The sequence below is a fragment of the Nicotiana tomentosiformis genome, chromosome 1, assembly GCF_000390325.3.
Source record: "Nicotiana tomentosiformis chromosome 1, ASM39032v3, whole genome shotgun sequence".
NCBI lineage: Eukaryota > Viridiplantae > Streptophyta > Magnoliopsida > Solanales > Solanaceae > Nicotiana > Nicotiana tomentosiformis.
Window position 1 is genome coordinate 99,791,698 of NC_090812.1, and position 8,295 is coordinate 99,799,992.

Here is an 8,295-nt window from a genome sequence, read left to right on the forward strand (position 1 = left end):
AGAATAATATCGAATATCTCATCGTTACCAAGAATGTCTTTGTCCAGAAAAGGGTTATTGAAAAATTCTCATCTTTATCTTGTGGCCTGTATTGGACAAGAATTAGTGTAATTGAGGCACATTCTATCGTAAACCAAAAGGTTACCGATTCCAATACTTTTGTAATTTGGCATGATCGATTGGGACATCTTGGATCAGCTATGATGAGACGAATTATAGAAAACACAAATGGGCATCTATTAAAGAATTTAAAGATTCTTTTAAATAATGAATTTTCTTGCACTTGTTATCAACGCAAGTTAATTATTAGACAATCACCAACAAAGGTTGGGATTGAGTTCCCTGCATTTTTGGAATGTATACAAGGGGATATTTGTGGACCTATTCACCCACCTAGTGACTCCTTTAGATATTTTATAGTCTTAATAGAGCATCTCCTAGATGGTCTCATGTGTGCCTATAGTCATCTCTCAACCTGACATTTGCAAAATTAATGACATAAATATTTTGATTACGGACACAGTTTTCCGATAATCCAATTAAGTCTATTCGACTTGATAATGCTGTTGAGTTTTCATCCCAAATATTTAATGATTATTTCTTATCAATTGGGATAAAAGCGAAACATCTTGTAGCTCATGTTCACACTCAAAATGGCCTTGCGGAGTCTTTGATTAAACGTCTGTAATTGATAGCAAGACCGTTACTCATGAAAACGAGATTACCCACTTCTGTTTGGGGTCATGCCATTTTGCATGCTGCAATGCTAGTTCGTCTTAGACCGATAAATTATCATAAATATTCCTCGTTGTAATTAGTTTTGGGTCATGAACCTAATATATCCCATTTAAGAATTTTTGGGTGTGCAGTATATGTACTTATAGAACAGCCATATCGCACCAAGATGGGTCCCCAAAGAAGATTGTCGATTCGATTAGGCTTTTTTTCCAAAATTAGGGGGAGAAATTGGTGAAATCAAATGGAAAATTTAGTGAAAAAATCAATCATTGTCTTATTTTGATCCACGTGCCTCTATTTGTGAAAAAGAGGTGCAAAAGATTATCCATTTGTAGAAAATAGCAAATCAAATGCCAGATGCATTTACGGATCTGAAAAGGATAACGAAATCACATATCCCTATAGAAAATATTCCAATCCGTATTGATGTCCCTGTTGGACAATCTTCTAGTGTCATAGCTAACGAGTCAAAAACACGCCTAAAGCGTGGCAGACCATTAGGTTCTAAGGATCGAAATCCTAGAAAAAGGAAAATAAATGTTCAAGATAACACTACAAATGAATCTCATAAAGAAACCCATAATTTAACCAATCCTGAGATTCATGAGGAAATCAATGAGCCTGAGACTCAATAAAATAAGGAACTATCAATAAACCCAATCGATATTGAGACATATTTGAATCGATTGAATATAATGGTAGATTATGTCTTTGCATACAATGTTGCATCTAGCATTATGCAAGATAATGAGGATCTTGAACCTCAATCTGTTGGAGAATGTCGACAAAGACGTGATTAGTCAAAATGGCAAGAAGCAATCCAATCTAAGTTGGATTCACTTGTGAAACGTGAATTTTTTGGGTTTGTAGTCCAAACACACAATGGTGTTAAACTTGTTGGCTATAAATGGGCCTTTGTACGTAAAAGAAATGAGAAAAATGAGGTACAAAGATATAAGGCACGCCTTGTTGCATAAGGATTTTCACAAAGGCCTGATGTCGATTATGAAGAGACGTATTCTCCTGTTATGGATGTTATAACGTTCCGTTATCTCATTAGTTTTGTTGTCCATGAAAAGCTTGACATGCATTTAATGGATATGGTTACAGCCTACCTTTCCGACTCACTTGATCATGAGATATACATGAAAATTTTCGAGAGATTTATAATGCCCGACGCACATACTTCAAAGTCTCGAAAAATATTTTCAATCAAATTGCAAGGATCTTTGTATGGTCTAAAGCAACTAGGAAGAATAAATGCAGTATAACCGCCTTAATGAGTATTTATTAAAGGAAAGTTATATAAATGATGTCATTTATCCATGTATTTTTTATAAAGAAAACAATATCGGATTTTGTTGTACTTGCTGTTTATGTTGATGACATAAACCTTATTGGAACTCCTACAAAACTCCAAAAGGCAATTGATTATTTAAAGAAGGAATTCGAGATGAAAGATCTCGGAAAGACAAAATTATGACTTGGTTTGCAAATTGAACATTTGGCAAATGGGACTTTTGTTCATCAATCTGCCTACATAGAAAAGGTATTGAAATGGTTTTACATGGATGGAGCACATCCATTAAGTACTCCGATGATTGTTCGATCACTTTATATGAATAAGGACCCGTTCCAACCTCAAGAAAAGAATGAAGAATTTTTTGGTCCTGAAGTACCATATCTTAGTGCAATTGGTGCACTAATGTATCTTGCTAACACTACAAGGCCTGACATAACTTTTTCAGTTAATGTCTTAGCAAGATATAGCTCCGCTCCTACAAGGAGATATTGGAATGGAATTAAACACATATTGCGGTATCTAAAAGGGACTACCAATATGGGCTTATTTTATGGCGATGATTGCAGTCCCGATCTTGTTGGTTATGCCGATGCTGGGTGTTTATATGACTCACATAAGGCTCGATCTCAAACACGCTATGTGTTTACATGTGGAGGCGCTGCAATATCTTGACGATCGACTAAGCAATCAATCGTGGCTACTTCATCTAATCATGCTGAGATAATTGCTATTCATGAAGCAAATCGAGAATGTGTATGGTTGAGGTCTATAATACACCTTATTCGAGACAAATATGATTTGAAGTGTGACAAACTACCCACAATTTTGTATGAAGACAATGCAGCATGCATAGCCCAATTGAAGGAAGGATTCATAAAAGGAGATAGGACAAAGCACATTTCACCAAAGTTATTTTTCACACATGATCTTCAAAAGAATGGTGATATCGATGTGCAACAGATCCGTTCAGGTGATAATATGGCTGATTTGTTCACCAAATCTCTACCGGCGTCAACTTTCAAGAAACTAGTGTACAAGATTGGGATACAAAGGTTCAAGGATGTGAATTGATGATCTCATCAGGGAGAGTTAATACGCGGTGTACTCTTTTTCCCTTACAAGGTTTTGTCCCACAGAGTTTTCCTTGCAAGGTTTTTAATGAGGCAACCAAAAAGTGTATTTCTAAATATGTGTACTCTTTTTCCTTCACTAGGATTTTTTTTTTTCAATAAGGTTTTAACGAGACACATTATCTATGAACATCCAAGGGGGAATGTTATAAGAAAAATCAAATTATGGTGAATGTCTATCTTCCTCCATGATCTTCTTCTCAAATGCTTAATGGCATATTCAATGACATATTTCTTCATTTTTCATGCCTATATAAAGGCATTGTAATAGATGGAAAGAATACACAATTGAAGAAGAAATAAAATCTCTTCCTTCTCTCTATCTCCATTTCTTGTTCATGTTTTACTAAGTTGCTTTTATTTCATAACATCTACAAAGTTATCAAGAATTTTAAGGAAAACCATCATAAGACTTCTCGACAATAATTTGGGGATTTTTACCCGAAAAGCCGTCTAGATTCACTATTTACTTTTTCTAACTGCTATACATATATTATTACACTGATTATATACATATATTATATATCCGTCAATTATTTTTTATTTAAGCAGTGGGGTGAACGGTTATTTAAAGTAATTCTTCAAATAATTTACTATTCTTGTTATGTCAGGATGCTATTTTGTTTTGAGTTTTTTTACACGGATGAACTCTTTTTAAAAATTATTTTCTTAACTAATAGTATTTCTTGTTTATTTCAAAAATAGCAGATTTTATTGCAAATATGGCATTATAAAAAAATCTATGTAACTGCAATCCTCTAAATAACGCACCGAATATTTAAGGAAATCGTTTCCATTTTTAAAGCTTAAATAAATGTCGCACCCAATCTGTTTCCATTTTAAAAGACAAAATACCGCACCCAATATTTAAGAAAATCATTTCCATTCTCACTAACATCTTGTAAAAAGATTTTCCCTCTCTTTTCATAAGCTAAAGATTATCAAAAATCTCAAAAAACAAATTCCTCTATTTCGCTTATTTATGCCATCTTCTTCTAAAAGGATATTTATTCTTGAACCACACACTAAAGAGGAACTAGAATGATAAAACATAACATTAATATACTTAAAATAACACTGTGATTTATAAAAAAATACCATCATTATATTGGGTATATTAACATACTAGAATGTTTTTGTAATTTATACGCTATTAAATGTCATCATTATATTGTGTATATACACACTTATATATAATTATTTACTATTATAATACTATGTATATATGTATTCTACATATATATTTATTATCCGCTATTATTAATATTAATACATAATCAATATATACAATGGCGGAAGAATTTATGATAAAATATAACATTAATATATACGTGATTTTTACATGGTATATTATCTGGTGTAACTTATACGTCATTTACATCGTGTATAAATTATCTATTGTAATTTGTACATAGTTTATTACAAATTATACATAATTTATTCAACTTATATTATCGCAATTATGAGGTTATATTCCAGCCTGCTATATGTATATTATTTATTATACTTGTTATATTTTAGATTTTTTTATTTCAATATTTTTATTTTTGTTTTGTAAATGAGAACAAACAAATTATGTAATGTGAGCAATAATTAAGTACAAGTCTTTTTGAATAGTACTTGAATAACGTTTTTTAAGGAAATAATGCTTTGATACGATGATTATGGGCCCAGATTGCTAGGGAATAAAATTAATTAGTTGCCATGTATGTAAAATAGTTATTGCTGCTAGGTTTCTGAAATTGTTTCTTAGATTTTGCCTATTTATGTTTTTTCCCCATTTTTTTTCTTATTCAAATTTTCCAAAATTTGTCCGTTGCTAGCTCAATAGTGGATAAGTGGATTTATTGGCAAGGGATGGTGGGCTTGTGACACCAATGAGTCTGTTTGATTGGTTGTATTTAACAATTAATGAAATATAATTCATCTATAAGATCATACATTGGTTAGTCGTGCAAGAAAAGATAATCGTCACATAATCAATACAATATTTGGTTGGTGATATTAAATACTTCACTTATTAAGATATGCAAGTATTTATATATTATTTTTATGCGGTGTAAAATACATTTTAAATACCACAGAAGTTAGAAAATTCTTGCGTTACTTTTTCTCTGTAGTATCCAACTCTTCTACAATGCTAGTCAGAATATGTTGACACCTTTCTCCACAAATATGAATTAGTTCACATTATCAACTTCTCTTAATTATAGACTCAATCAAAAGTGGACAATCAAATTAAGATGGTAGAACTTAGAAGTACTAAAATATGTTATGCATCTGTTCTGAGTGGCCCTCAAAGTCTATTCCTTAAGGTTAAGGGCGACTCCATAAAATTAGTGACCTAAAACCAATTTTTAATAAGAGGCCTTATACTTTTCTTATTAGTACGTATACACACATATATGCAAAAAAATTATTCTTGACATTTTTTTCATACATGTTGTTTATAGTATATATTCTTAAATGACATAAAGTCCTTAACTTCACATAGTAATATTATTATTTATATTAAAAAAGGATAATTTAAATGAATGAGATGTTAGACATGTATTTGCAATATGTTACCTTTGATATTGTTGTAAAAAATATATTTACTAATATGAAGATTTAAATAGTTTAATTCAAAGTTTTAAAAATATTTTTACTGTTAAAGAGTAGACACCTTTCTTTCTTTTTTTATAATTTTTTTGTTACTTTTTTTATTTTTTCTACAAACATTAATATTGTCTAATTTGAAATAAAATTATAAATTTCATTATTCAAAATTTTGGGGGACCTAAGTCAAGGCTTTACTAGTCTCCTACTAGATTCACTTATCCACCCCTGACATTCTCAATCAAATTTATAGAGTCTCACTTAAGATAAGGCAACAATGACAAGAACATTAAAGGCAATGAGTGTGTCATTCAGTTACCAAATGTGAATGAAGCTGGTTGCAAGGGCGGCTCCATAAAATTAGTGACCTAAAGCCAAATTTTAATAAGAGGACTTATACTTTTTTTATTAGTACGTATACACACATATATGCAAAAACATTAATCTTGATATTTTTTTCATACTTGTTGTTTATAGTATATATTCTTAAATGACATAAAATCTTTAACTTCATATAGTAATATTATTATTTATATTAGAAAAGGATAATTTAAATGAATGAGATGTTAGACATGTATTTGCAATATGTTACCTTTGATATTGTTATAAAAAATATATTTACTAATATGAAGATTTAAGTAGTTTAATTCAAAGTTTTAAAAATATTTTTAATGTTAAAGAGTAGACACCTTTCTTTCTTTTTTATAATTTTTTTTGTACTTTTTTATTTTTTTCTACAAACATTAATATTGTCTAATTTGAAATAAAATTATAAAGTTCATTATTCAAAATTTTGGGGGACCTAAATCAAGGCTTTACTAGACTCTTACTAGAGACACTTGTCTACCCCTAACATTCCCAATCAAATTTATAGAGTCTCACTTAAGATAAGGCAACAATGACAAGAACATTAAAGGCAGTGAGTGTGTCATTCAGTTACCAAATGTGAATAAAGCTAGTTGAACAGTACGTTCACGGTGGGGCAGTAGTCTGTAAATAATTGTTGATCGTCAATGAGGGGCGGCTCAACATAACTGGAGGCCTAAAACCAAAATATATTAAAAAGACCCTGCAACGTCTTTTACAAAATTCATAGAATATTGAGACACAAAAAAACCCGCATCATTTTGATATAGTGGTGAGAGCGCAACTCATGATGCATAAGCTGAGCAAACGTCATATGGTATTGAATTCTTCCCTTAAATGAAAAGGGTAAATGGTGAGCCTATTGTCCATCGTGTTTTGAACCTTGTGACATTTGTCTTGGGAATTTCTTAGTTAAAAAAGATGAGGTACAAAAGAACTTACTTTCTGGTGTGTGGATCAATCAAATGTGATAAAAAAGAATAGTTAATTTAGAGAATTTGAGTTGAAATTAGAAAGTAAAATCGTAAGAACCATGAAAAAAAGACTATACATAAAGGAAAAAAGGGCAGCCCGGTGCACTAAGCTCTCGTTATGCGCGGGAGTCCGGGGAAGGACCGGACCACAAGGGTATATTGTACACATCCTTATCCTACATTTTTACAAGAGGCTATTTGTACGGCTTGAACCGGGCTGTTACTATACATAAAGGGAAAAAATAAAATTGATGAGAAGGTAAGTATATTATTTAATTTAATGAGAAAAAATTATCCAATTAACTCACTCAATCTTATGTCTACCAAATGTTAAAAATTATTAAAATTCAAAATCTTTTATTAATAATTATATAAATATAAATTATGGGTATATATTATATAATAATATAGTAGTGCTTCTTATTTTTAGGGTTTTAATTATTTGGGGGCCTAAGTGGACTTCACTTGCCTTACCCTAGAGCCGCCCTTGGCTGGTTGAACAGTACGTTCATGGTGGGTGACAAGCACAAAATACACATTTAAATTGTACTCACTAGTCAAAGATAGTATAATATAATATCGTATTCACAGGGATTGGAGTTAAACAGTATATCGTAGTTTGTAGCTAGATTGCTATCCAAGATGATCAACAATTTAGATTAATGCGGTTAATATTAAAATTAATTAAAAATGTAGAGCTAATTGACTAGTGACAATCGAAGCAAGGCCTAAGCAAAGGAAGATATCAATGGGAGAAAATAGGGTTTTGATAGGATAAGTATAACGACCCGACCGGTCGTTTCGAGAATTTAAGTCCTGTTCGGCGGCATAAGGTCCTAAGCGGCTTCGTATTATGTGTATTGACTTGCGTGTGTGGTTGCATTTAGTTACCAGACGATTCTGAGTGATTTGGGACACTTAGTCCCTAAAACGGAAGCTTAAGTCTTAGAATTTTGACCGTAGTTGGAACTGTGTGAAGATGACTCCGAAATAAAATTTCGTCGGTTCCGTTAGCTCTGTTGGGTGATTTTGGACTTAGGATTATGTCCAGACTGTGAATCTGAGTTCTGTAGCTCATTAAGGTCTGAAATGGCGAAAAGTCAAATTTTTGGAGATTTGAACCGGAAGTGAACTTTTTGATATCGGGGTCGGAATGTGATTTCGAGGGTTGGAACAGCTCCGTTAT